Source organism: Clarias gariepinus, chromosome 10, assembly GCF_024256425.1.
Source record: "Clarias gariepinus isolate MV-2021 ecotype Netherlands chromosome 10, CGAR_prim_01v2, whole genome shotgun sequence".
Classification (NCBI taxonomy): Eukaryota; Metazoa; Chordata; class Actinopteri; order Siluriformes; family Clariidae; genus Clarias; species Clarias gariepinus.
This window is the reverse complement of record NC_071109.1, coordinates 25,981,461-25,994,338: the sequence shown is the minus strand read 5'-3', so window position 1 is coordinate 25,994,338 and position 12,878 is coordinate 25,981,461. Positions and strand designations below refer to the sequence as shown.

At 40.9% G+C, this 12,878-nt stretch overlaps 1 protein-coding gene across 3 annotated transcripts in view; it reads left to right on the top strand.

The window, feature by feature from the left end:
- atp8a1 (ATPase phospholipid transporting 8A1) overlaps positions 1–12,878 on the top strand; it is a 140,153-nt gene that overhangs the window by 955 nt on the left and 126,320 nt on the right. The gene's annotated exons all lie outside the window — the stretch shown is intronic.

Genomic DNA, 12,878 nt, shown 5'->3' with positions numbered 1-12,878 from the left:
GATCTGGTGTGTGATGCTTTGTAAACATAGTGGCATGAGTTCAAGGATTGAAAATAAATATAGTCCATAATGCTTATCAGTTCAGGATAAGGGGTCTGGAGCCTATCACACACGGATAATTCAGGGCATGAGGCGGGGTACACCCTGCTGTCCTGGTGTACTATCCCATACCAGGTTACAGGCATACACACACACATCCACACAGACATGTTGCAGGCAAATTGGAAATGCCAGTTAGTGTACAATTCATGTGAGGAAACCTATGAAGCACAGGGAGAAAATGCAAACTTGCTCGTGCACACACGCAGACCGGAGATGCGATTCCAAACCCAGAACCATTGAGCCACTGTGCAGTCCTGAATCAAAGACTGAACACACCAAACCATCTTACAATAGACTAATCTTACCCAATTCGGCTGTAACTGACAGGACATTCATGCCAGTGCAGCTTTCATTATCACGTTGCAACCGTTTTGATTATCCCCAATCCTATTTAGTTCATTTTTTTCCAGCTCTATCGAGATAAATACTCCAAGTCTTGTCTTTTTTTTAAATATACAGTATAAATGGAGGCATTCATTATTCAGAGATCTCCGTTTCGTTTTAAAGCTGAACGTTGCTGTATCTAAAGCATAAATGAACAAAACAATACTTATATTATATTTCAGCAGGAAGTTTGCTTCTTTCTGATAAAATGGGTAAGAATGCATTGATGATTTTTTTTCCAGTCTTCGGTCCAAAAGGGTTTTGGTTCTTCTTTAAAGTCCAATCATGAATATATTCTTGCTGCATAAATCGCTGAGGCATCAAATAGGCCTGATACTAGTTACATACTCTGTAAGTACTTACTTTTTTGAAGCACTAAGTACAACCCCGTTCCGAATGACTTGTAAATCACGCTCTTTAAACAAACACATACAGGGGATGTTTATTTGTGCTGTTTTGCATGCTGAGGACTTCCCCTTTTCATTTTCTTGGGTCTGGTTTAAAACCATCCCCGAAAGCAGTCATGCCTGATACGATCAGGAAGGCGCGTAGAATGGTGATGTGGAACTAGAAATGGTTAAACAGTCAGCTTGCGCGATAGCGAAGGTCCCCACTTCCCCACTTTAGCTGTAGTCAGTATGCTGAGTTTGTTCCTTACACTTCTGCCTGAGAATCCTTTTCAGTGTTTCAGCTTGGTAGAAAATGATCTTGGTCGCCAGTGAATAACTCCGTATTCAAAGGGACGTGTGAATAATTCAACAAAATGCGAGAACGTCGACTGCAGCTGTTTTCGTGCGATTAAAACCATCAATAATTCAGCAACCTGTGCCATTATCCCAGTTTTCTGGTTTACCAAGTCAAAGAGCAAGCTCTTTCGTTTTCTACCCCGGGGCTTTCGGAGCGTGCACCCTCCCCACTTTGTCAGAAGAAAGTATCCTATTTATCTGTGCAAGCATTTCTAAGTACGCTGCGATCGATAAGCCCTGTGGGTCTTGTGACCTCCACTGTCCGGAGACGGAGAAAGACGGAGAGATGTTTTTTAAATGCAGCTTGTGGAGGAGAGCGCAGATGTGCCGCGTGACGTTTAATCACTGCAGTGCATCAGCCTAGTTGTGCCCAGATCTGTGCATCAGGTCTCGTACACAAACATGCACAAACCTGCACCTTTCACCTTCTCAATTAGCTTTTAAAATCAAAAACAGAGAAAGGTGTCTTGATGATAAATATGCCACCTTTTGTTCTTTCAATATTTAATATTTTTATTGACATTTTTCCAATCCGTTGCGCAACGTACGTCATCTCGTTTCTTCATAAGGCTGGATTTACCAGAAGGGAAGTACATTTAAAAAGCCCTCTTCTTCCTCATATCACTTATTACAGTGTGAGTGGTTAAATGTCCCAAGGTGCATTGCAAAAAAAACAAAACAATGAAATGCGTGTGCTCTACAGAGACAGGAAAGCAGAATATCAGCAGGCTAAACCGAGAAGCTTGCCAAAGCAGTCTTATCTGTGCGTGTGTGTATGTATTCGTGAGTTAGCAGGAGACTGAGAGGAGGCGGTGTGGGCGTGGAGGCGGAGATCAGAGATCGGGATCTGGGGAGGTGCCCACAACGAGGGCGAAGGCGAGATGAAGGCTGGAGAGGAACATTAGGGGGGGTTTATGAGCCGCTTAAATGTTTTATTCAACCTGCAGTTATGCCTCGTGTTTGTGGTTCTCTATATCTCTGAAGCAGCAGCAGGCAGCATAATGCTCGTGCCGATTTGAGGTTCAACAGTTTATTTGTCCTGTTTTTGGGAGTGATGAGCTGTGTAAAAGCAGTAGTGTTGTCTTGTACACTTCTGATACAGAAAGCAGATAAGACATATGCAGCAGTAAGTGAAATTGCAGCACAGTTTCGAGTGTGCTTCTCTCACAGGGGATTTTAAAAAAATTTCTTTTTATTTTTCTGACATGACGATACGCGAAGAGCCAAGACAACCTTCACTGTTGTTTCTGTTTGTCCTGTGGGGGAAAAACAAAGCAAAGAAACGGACTTTGATAACACTTTGCAATTTAGTCTTTCATTTGTAACTTTTATCACACGATAATGAGTACCAGGTATTATAAGTTTATTCTTCTTACAGTACAATGGAGCAATTTCCTAACACATTCCAAATTTGAACGTATTAATGAATCTTTCTAACCATTTATAGCTACATGTGATGTAAGGCTGTTATGTTCACATCACTTATGGTGCATTAGCAGCTATAATCACTTGTCTCTCTTACGCTCATCCAATTAAACAGAAAAACATTAATCTTATCGTCATTGCCGTGAAAATGCACAGGCGCTCTATGACCAGGAGTCCAGGAGGCAAAACTTGTAGATGGTAGGGGTGGCACGTTCTCTCCCCAGTCGATCACAGGGACGTCAGCCAGTCCTAGGCGTCTCCGGTTTCTCATCTATGTGAAAAGGGCCGAGGTGGCTCAGAGCCCACTGTGTCTGGTCCTTGGAAAAAGACGGATAACTTGTCGCCAACTGTATACACGAATACTCACCAACACCACTTGCACATTACAGGAGCTTGGCTTGGAGTTAATGCCACATCGCCAAGTGATTTTCGTATATATTTGGGCCATTAAAGGAGTTCCTGTAAGGCCAGTGTTTCAGACGTGAAGCAGGGAGTGGCCGATCATGGCTCCGGCGTACTAAAAAAACGTGATCGTATCCAAGCGCTAGTGAAACATTGGGGTAAGTGCATTAGTGTAGCAGGGGATTATATAGAGATATAAAGGTAGTTTTATACTTCTGTTATTCTGCATAACCAAAAGTCCCGGTTTGACTTGAACCCACATTGTGGAATTGTTTTTCTCAAACCATGGCTTTTAATCTGTAAGAAAACAGTCTATTATGTGGAAGGGAAAAGTATTGAACTTCCGCAAGCTATGAAACTGTATTAGTGGTGTTGTTGGGTTAGAATGCGTTTTGGTTTCTCTTTATAATGACAAAACACAAGTTATAAAGCCAAACATTACTTCCTTTATCACCTTTTCGTGCCAAATTCAGATCTTATAAAAAAAAAACAACAACAACACTTTTTAAAAAATTTCTACATTTTTTCCAGAGACGAGGATGAATTATTCGGAGTGGTTATAATGCAGGAATAAGCAGAACGCAGTGTGTTCAGGCCAACAGGTCGCTCTCAGTTGGCACACACTACTGATGGAGCTGCGTCTCGCTGATGTGGCTGCAGCACAAAAGCAGCGCGATGTTACAGCCTCAGGCTGGTGTCAGGTGTGATGCCTGCTGCAGCAGAATTATTTAATATACGACTCAATATCCACACTATAAATGGACACGGGGTGAAGTTGGTTTAAATAGTGGAACAGCATCCTGTGCGCTTAGTGAGGAAGAGCAGGAACAGCAAAGAATGAAGGGGAAAAAAAGACAATAATTTTGACATTTGGAGCAGATTTATTCATGTGATTTGTGCTATCGAGACAAGATTAGTGAGCGTGATATCCAACTTTGTCAGGATCAGCACAGGATGGGTAATGGCATGGAAATTCATGCTAAAGTAATGTAAGGTTTGTTTCAGGATGCAGCGTGAATACCATTTGCCGACTAAAACCCAGAGAGATTGTTGCAGCAGCGGTCTTTGTCTCGCGACATCGACCTTCTTTTGATTGAATCAGAGGTGTAGGGGAGTGTGTGCTTGTACGTTTTTGGTCACATTTATAGTTGAAACCTGAATTATTTGCATCTGATAGTTGTGAAAGCTTTTACGCGGTTAAGACAAACGAGTGCTGCATTCTGCAGTTTGTTGGTATGACGGCTCAACTTCACTTACTTGCTAAGAAAAAGGGACGATCTGTTTCTGATGTGGTGTAAAAGTGGTTGTGGTCTGAGCGAGGGTAGTTGTAAGTCTGTCTTAATACAAAATTAAGGTGTGGTATCATCGTTCATCATGTAAAAGCCTTCTGTCCATCAAACATCATTTAACTGACTGTAATTCTTTTACTCCTGTGAGGAACCTTTTGAAAAAGTTTTTAAACAAGTAAATTCAAATTTAGTTTTTAAATTCTTAGAAAAAATTAATCTAGTTTTAATGTCAAATAACAAAAAAAAAAAAACACTCACCATGAATGTCGCTGTAGAAGCTGGAAAGAAGGAAAAAAAGAAAGAAGCAGTACGTACAAGTACGTTACGATAGCCCTTGGTTATTATAAATTTTCCTGCTCTTCACATTACAGTACAATGCAAGTACAGTGTAAAAATAAATAAATAAATCAGTGCCAAATTTCACAACCCTCTTTCCGTGCATAAATGCGTTCCAAAGTTCAGCCGAGACTCTCCTGAAGCTCCTGCACCGCCACTGGATTAGCTGTGTGGCTAACTGGGACTAATCGTACGGCTAGTTCTGGTGAAAGAAAATGCTTAAATTTATACAAAATACAGTATGGCTTTGAAACATTAAAAGACGTTGACTCAAATTTAGCTCAGTGGGACTGCAGAAGCCTAATATGAGTCTCAGCTGAACTTTGGAGTGCATTTATGCACTGGACGAGGGTTGTAAAAGTGCCTTCGAATACTGTAGAATTCACCTCCAGTTGGCGTGGAGAGCAGTAGAGGATTGCTGATTTGTACTGTATGTGCTTTAATTATGATTAAAGACAAACTTGAAAAACCTGAACTACGCTATATTGCCAAGAATTTCGCTTGTCCACATTCACACGCATATGAACTTGATTGACATCCAGTTCTTAATCCATAGGGTTTAATGTGATGTTGGCCCATTCTTTTTAGCTATAACAGCTTCAGATCTTCTGGGAAGGCTTTCCACAAGGTTTAGGAGTGTGACCATTCTTCCAGAAGTGCATTTGTGAGGTCAGACACTGATGTTGGGTCTGTGTGTGTAGAATTTGTATGTTCTCCCCCTGCTTGGTGGGTTTCTTCTAAGTCATCCGGTCTCCTCCAAGAGTTCAAAGACTTTCAAATTAGGCTAATTGGTGTTCCCAGATTCCTAGTTTTGTTTGTGTGTGTGTGTGCTTGGTGATGGATTGGGCATACCACGCCTCATGCCCAAAGTCTCCAGGGATAGGCTCCACACTGGATGAACAGTATAAAAAAATTAACAAATGAACAAACATGCAGTAAAATTTTGGTTAACTAGATATTATGCATACTGTGTATGGTTGTGTATGTGACAAATTTTGAATTTAAGGCATCTGACTAATACAAGTTGCAAATGTTTGTACAGTAATGATGTCGTACATGAAAGATTGATAAAGATTGAGTAAAAATATAAAGGTAACATTGTAAATAAAATGCTATTTCTCATTTTTAAAGTGTTTTATATCGTATGACTAAAACGGTTCTCTTTTTGTTTGGATGTTCACGTGATGTTGATTTATAGTTTCGTGTCTGATTTCTGTGTTCATTCGCTCTTGGTTGTGAGTTTGGGGATCGATAAAGCGAGCCCTGCAGCCGTTTGAATCTCCTGCTCTAATTGAATGGCTGGTCAGCCAGTGGCTCTGTGGGGACCTCGTGCCTCTTCTATACTGCCGTATCGACATGTTCACAGACCTCTCAACTACGTTACGCTCCCCTGTGCCTCTACACCAGGCCTCCGGTGGGCTTACGTGACCTTTAAATCGGTATTGTGTTACTGGCTTGCGGTTGCTCAGACTGGTGGGCATTGTGGTCCTGGATTAGAAAGGTCATAAAGCACAGCTGTTATGAGCATATTTGCAGTAATTCAGCTTTCTGAGCAATTACTGATAGGTGTGTGTGTTTTATTTTAAGAGATGATTTCTTCTGCCATAAGTAGTTCGGGCTGTATAGAATACAATGTACAAAGTTTTAGGCTATTTTGTTAGGATTCAATATTTTCCATATCATAGCCTTTATTTTCGTTACGACTGCTACTGAGTGTTTAAGCCTGAGCTTCCCTTAGAGGACACATAAAGCCACCTACTGAAACCTTTCAGTAACAGATTAACACCCTCAGAGAAGAGATGAGATCTGTTTCTCCATTTCCAAATACACATACTCGCAGACGCTGACAATCAGCATGTCGATTAGCAGATTAGCGTGTCGACTCCCATGTATGGGAGGAGATCGTTGGCTGTGAATCACAAGCCAAACATTATTCAGCAATAGAGCAAACGATGGCTAGTAATTATTCTCAACACTTCAGAGAATAAACAGTGTATCAGTAAAGTCAATAAAAGAGGAGGAGTAAAATAAAGCGAGTTTAAGATATGAAACAATGCATTATCTGGGGGTATTTCAGTTCACACACACTTTGGGGCAGTTTTTAAGACTTGTGTTAACTTGTTAAAGAAATATTAAAATGCGGGTCCTTTAATAAGGAAGAGAAAAAAAAGTGCTTGATTAGTTAATGCTAGTTAGTTGCATATATAGTTCACTCCTGCGTGGTTCTGTAGCGTAACTAGTTAGCTTACATGGCTGAGGCGTGGCGATGGCACTGCTGATCGCTGAACATGTACATTATTAAGCGAATTATTATCAGTATGAACGACAGAAAAAACTTTTATAATCATAAAATGAGACAAATGCTGATTATCCAATGTTACAAATATTACTAAATTGTTAATTTCATTGATGTGATGTATTGAATACGCTATGATGCATCCTTTACATAATGTTTTTGATCGATTGGTAGTTCTTCTTTACCGTGTCACCTGATCATCCTCCTCTATTTTTAACTCGCCGGGCAATCCGAACATCAGACTTGTTCATGTACGATAATGTGCTATTAGTCAGCGCACTATTACTCCCGTCATACTCCAGACGTTTAATCTTCCGCCTGCCAGGTTATAATCATTGGAGCCTACTCTCTTGTTTTCCTGCAGAGGAACAAAAGCCAATCAGAAATGAGCGAAGGACATGAGGATGATCTACAGTACATCCCAAAAAAACAATGATAGATTGTTCAGCTTTTTATGTAATGCACATCTGCTCCCTGTGTTGTAGACTGGGGCAAATTAAACAGTATTTAGCAGTTGTATACTGTATACACTGCCCAGTCAAAAAAGAAGTTACCATTTCGAATCTGCATAAAGCAAAGAAAACAACTAAGGAGTGTGGAAATTAATGGAACTGGGCATAGTGCTGAACCCGCTGAACTTTGTGGAAGAAATGTGGTCAGAAGGAAAATAAATTATGAACAGAGATCATTCATCATTTAAACACTGTGATGTGAACTCAGGATTGGGACTAAGCTGTGCGGTCGTCATAAACCACGTGTTGGTGAGACTCATCAGAAAAAAGCTTTCAGTTTGCTAGGGAGCATAAAGATTTGACTCTGGAGCAATAATAAAGGGTCATGTTGTCTGAGTTTAGATTGATTTTAATCCATAGGTATTGATGCGTCGGGTTTAGAAGTAGGGCTGTGCGATATGGACGAAAGAAACCCATCATGATTTTTATTAACAATATTGCGATTTTAACAGAGACATAGTTTTACAGTGTAAATATGAAACTTTTTAGAAGGAAAACTATTAGATCTTTATCAAAGACCTGTAACATGTCTCTAAAACAGACATAAGGCAAAAAAAATTCACCTAGAAAGAATCTAGCTGCTTTAAGTGTTCAAAGTTTTTTTGCTAAGGAAAACAGCATGTCCACTATTTCTGGTTGTTTAGTTACCCTGTTTCGCTGCAACGACAGATGACAGGTCTTACAAATTACCTGTCCCTGTGATGCATCATCTTTCCTGTATCCAAAGTAATCCCACATCACAAAAGTTGACTTTTTTTGGGGGGCACCAAGGCCTATTTGTCGTTAAGCTCCGTCTCCTGTTCTCGCGCTCAGTTTAGGCGCGCTGCATTGTAATCGCTTCAAATAGCAGGGATACTGCGGGAAAAGTCGGGAGCGCACAAAAAAAACATGCTGTAAGGCGATTTAGAAATCGCGCATATAGCATCGCGATTTCGATACGATTTTAATTAATCACACAGCCCTGGTTAGGAGGGAAGCTCATAAAGCGATGTACCCGTCATCTTCAGTTGGTCAGGTCTAGGATTTAGCAATGTTATTAGGCAATAAAATAATGGGGTTATTTTTACACATGAACTGGCCACTACACTAAAATGTAATTAAAGCTAAAAGTGATTTGAATGAAAGCTTGGTGTGCAATTTTTGTTATGTATAAAAAATAATTTATACATTTTTTGTCAGGCCAGTGTATCATCATAATAGTGTTAAATGCACAACGTGGTCAAAACTTCATTAAGTGCCTGCTGGAAATGTAACCACCTGCATGTCATTTTGACGATACACAATTTATTAAATAAAAAGTGTTTGTGCGAGAGAATGTGCATGAGGTGAAGATACACCTAGATTGAAAATAGCTGTATATTAGAGGATTACCAGGCACACTTATTTATACCTAAGGGCCATTCAGATTCCCACCTTCTGGAATGTTTTTGGAGGTGGCAGGAATTCCGAGAGCCCCGGAAGAATCCCACACAGACCTTGAGAAATGCATTTAAAATTCCAAACAAAGTCATCTAAGCTCAGGACTAAACCAGTAGGTCGGAGACTGCACTGCGATCCTTTGCACAAAAAAGCTGGTAGATAATTGATGTTATAATTTACACTATGGGAGAGGTGTTGGATTACTAGTTAAGGCTTTGGGTGCTGATCAGAAGGTTGTGAATTTAAATCCGTGAACAGCTAAGCTGCTATTGTTGGTTTCCTGAGCGTGATCCTTCCTCTTCTTCTGCTCAGTCTGTGTTCTGACTCTTTGACTCTTTGGACAAAAACTTGATCGAACATGCAAATGGAAATGCGTTTTGTTTCCTGCCTTATACAACAGGATTAATTTTAGCCAATAAGTATTAGAACTGCATGATAGACTTGATACAACCTTAATCAAGTAATGTGAATATTTAGTTTTTGAAGAAATATCTTCTGTTTCCGAAGATTATCGCATTTGTCTCAGGCAGAACTTGTGCATTAGAGAGTGTGTCACATCTTTGAACGTGTGAGTAATGTTTGTATGCGTGCCAGGCGGGACGGGCCTCTCTGCCTCCACTGGGCATCCCTCTGGACTCAGAGCCCTGTGTGCTATTGTTCTGTCTGTTAGCTGACACAAGCAATAAATCCTCAGATCTGCCGTCGGTCCAGCTTAGCTCCAGAGCTCAGAGTCTCTTCGTCAATCTCTCACTCATGCCTAAATGCCTTTTAATTTTATTGTATTAGGGCCCTAGCACTATGACATTACCACAAAAATTATTTTTTTTTTTCAACATACGGGGGTTTTGGGGAGTTTTAACATACCAAGATGTTATTAAAATTTGCCAGATAGGTTGGAAAACTTATTTCATGATGATATTACTACGTCCCCTTAGCGCAAGGTGCTTAGGCCCGCATATCATTGCTTGCAACTATATTAGTTTTTTTAACTCCCTGCTTTATTTGATGTGTGTGTGTGCTTTTTAATCCTTCCGGACTGATTGGATGTGCCATGAGAGTGAGGTGGCTCAATAAAAAATAATGTTTGGTGAATAAAGGTTGATGAGAGATCGAGATCGAGAGAGAGAAAGAGAGAGATTGAAGAGAACCAGGGATGACAAGATGGTAGACGAGGTACCTTGTTTCTGTCTGCTGGCTGGCTGCGGTGTGTGACGAGTGTGTTGATAATCAAATCAGGGCTAAGCATGATGGTGGGTGGATTTGGGTGTTTTCTAAGAGCCAAATGTGTTTCAGCCCTTGAGCCTTTTATTCGTGGCCTGCCTTCAGGGACACACACACACGCACACAGACAGACAGCCGTGTGTAATTGATGAGCACATGGCCGAATTGGCTCAAAGACTGCCTAAGAGTTTTTTTTTTTTTTTTTTTGATACAGTAGGAGTTTCTTCCTCTGGGCTACGTATAAGACTGAATGAACAGCTTCTGGATGATGATTTCTTCATTTTAAACTATAAACAAAAGCTTTATAGGGTTTAAAGCTGGAAGCAGCTGGATTAAGCCCTGCCGTGTGCAAATGCCTTGTACAGATTTCATGTCTAATCGGAATAAATTGTGGTCACTCACTCACCTTCTATACCGCTTCCGCTGTATTCAGGGTCGCGGGGCCTGTTGCCTATCCCAGGAGGCTTAGGGCACGAGGCAGGGTACACTCTGGACAGGGTGCCAATCCATCGCAGGGCACATACACATACATACACTCATTCACACACTACGGGCAGTTTGGAAACACTAATTAGCCCAACCTGCATATCCTTTGGACAATGGGAGGAAAACCACCAAGCCGGGGAGAACATGCAAACTCCATGTGTGATGTTCAACGAGTGGCTAGTTTTAAAATAAAACCCTGCTAGGGTTTTTAAAGGTGTCTCGCTTTTTAAAAGGAAAAACTAGAAACAGTCTCAGATTCGCCTTCAGGGAGTACAAAGCGTCTGATGTTTTTCTTGACCACGAGCTTCAGAATGCCAAAGGATGAGCATCTGCGTATTCACTCGTCTATACAGCAATCACCGGCGGGAGAGCATGTAAACACTGCGACACAACAATCCTTTTGGCGTGTCTCCAGTAAAACTAGAGTGTGTGGGGGGTGAGAGAGGGGTTTGGCCATGAAACTTTGGCTTTGCTGTCCAAGCTGTTTTCCACATTAGAAAGCAGGAGACTTTTATATCAAGTGGTGACCTCTGTTTCTGAAAAACGACTCCAATGTGAAAGTGCCAGAAAATGCAGTTCCTCGACTGACCAAGAGAAAGTCAATCCCGATAGAAATGTTTACACCCTGGTACAAAAGATCAGTTTTGAACTCTGTAGTTAGATTTTCCACAGGGGTGAATTTTTAATATAACACTTCAATTTAAAATGATATTAAAGCATAAAATTATGAATATTACGGATGTGACTGTTTAACGAGTAGTAACGGCTGCAACCCGGGTTTTAAACCACTGAGCATCACTCCAGCAATAAATAACTGGAATGAATGGACTTGACATGGGGCGACGTGTAGGTTATGAATGATGGAGTTTAATAAAATTACGTTAGCCACCTTAGTTTTTTAACTAGGCTAATGATAAGCCAGCTAGCTTGTGGTAACTGGGGCTCATTCATGGACTAACCAGGGTTTAACAGTCTATCACTTTATTACTTGGTGCAGGAGAACTGGTCATACTTACAACTTATATTTTTTGGAAAGCTCACAGACCTCCTATATATAGAAAACTTCTTTGTCTGAATGAAAAAATAAGGTTTAATGTAGTACTGCTATTTTGCTGGCTTTGTTAGCTGACTTCGTTAGATTTGTTGGTATACCTAAACATCACCCTTTACTAATCTAGAATATAGGTTTGGAAAAATGTCTTTGTTAATCGCAATGTTTAATCGCATTCGTTTTGGGTGGCTCGGTGGCGTAGTGATCGACATTGTGGCCTCAAATCCCACCTTAGGTCTGTGTGCGTAGAGTTTGCATGTTCTCCCATGACTTGCTAGTTTTCCTCCCAGAGTCTAAAGACATAAAGATTAGGCTAATTTGTGTTCCAAAATTGCCTGTAGTGTCTGGCGTGTGCCCTGTGATTTATTGGCACTCTGTCCAGCGTATACCCGCCTTGCCTCCGTAGTTTCCTGGGACAGACTCCAGGCCTCCTGCGACCCTGTGCAGGTAAAGTGGTATAGAAGATTTGTCGAATGATTATTTGTATTTGCACGTTTGTCTACCTTGTTTTTTTTTTTACATTGCTTTAAAGTTAAAGCTTTAACGACATGACATTACCATCTTGTTTGCCCTTATCACAGTTGCCCCTTTTATAACCTCCAGGCTGTTCTGTATGTCTACTCAGACCAGCTGTCTGTAATTATCTTCAGACACCCATGTCTCCTCCTATCGCCCTACATTAAAGCTGCATTCGTCCATTAAAGCAAACGTCGACTCAGGAACTCTGGATGGTCTCGTCAACCCCGACTTCACCAACTGACCTCAGATCAACATGGCTGCACGTAGCAGGACGCGTGATGACAACATGTCTTGACTTTAAATGAGGTTGAGGAGTAGGTCAGGAACAAGCTAGCCCAGTTATGCCTAGTAGTAATCCGAATATTGATTAGTATTTTAAATAGTAAAGATTCAACCAAGTGTCTGTATATTGATGAATCTAAAGACAATCCTGCTATAAGCGCATTTAAAAGTACACGTGAGCGGCCATGTTGATTTGACCTCGTACTTGAACCAGGAAGGAACTGGAAGTTGAGACGACTTCCTCGTGTCGTGTGTGCATTTTTGAGGGGATGTTTTTGGTGGCTTTTGTCAGTTGCAAGTAGGAAATTGCATGCTGACCTTGAGTGCAGCGTAATTTACAGCCTCCTGACACTATAGGCTCAGATATAACAGGTAATTATTCCGAGAATACTTTCCGGGATAATTTAT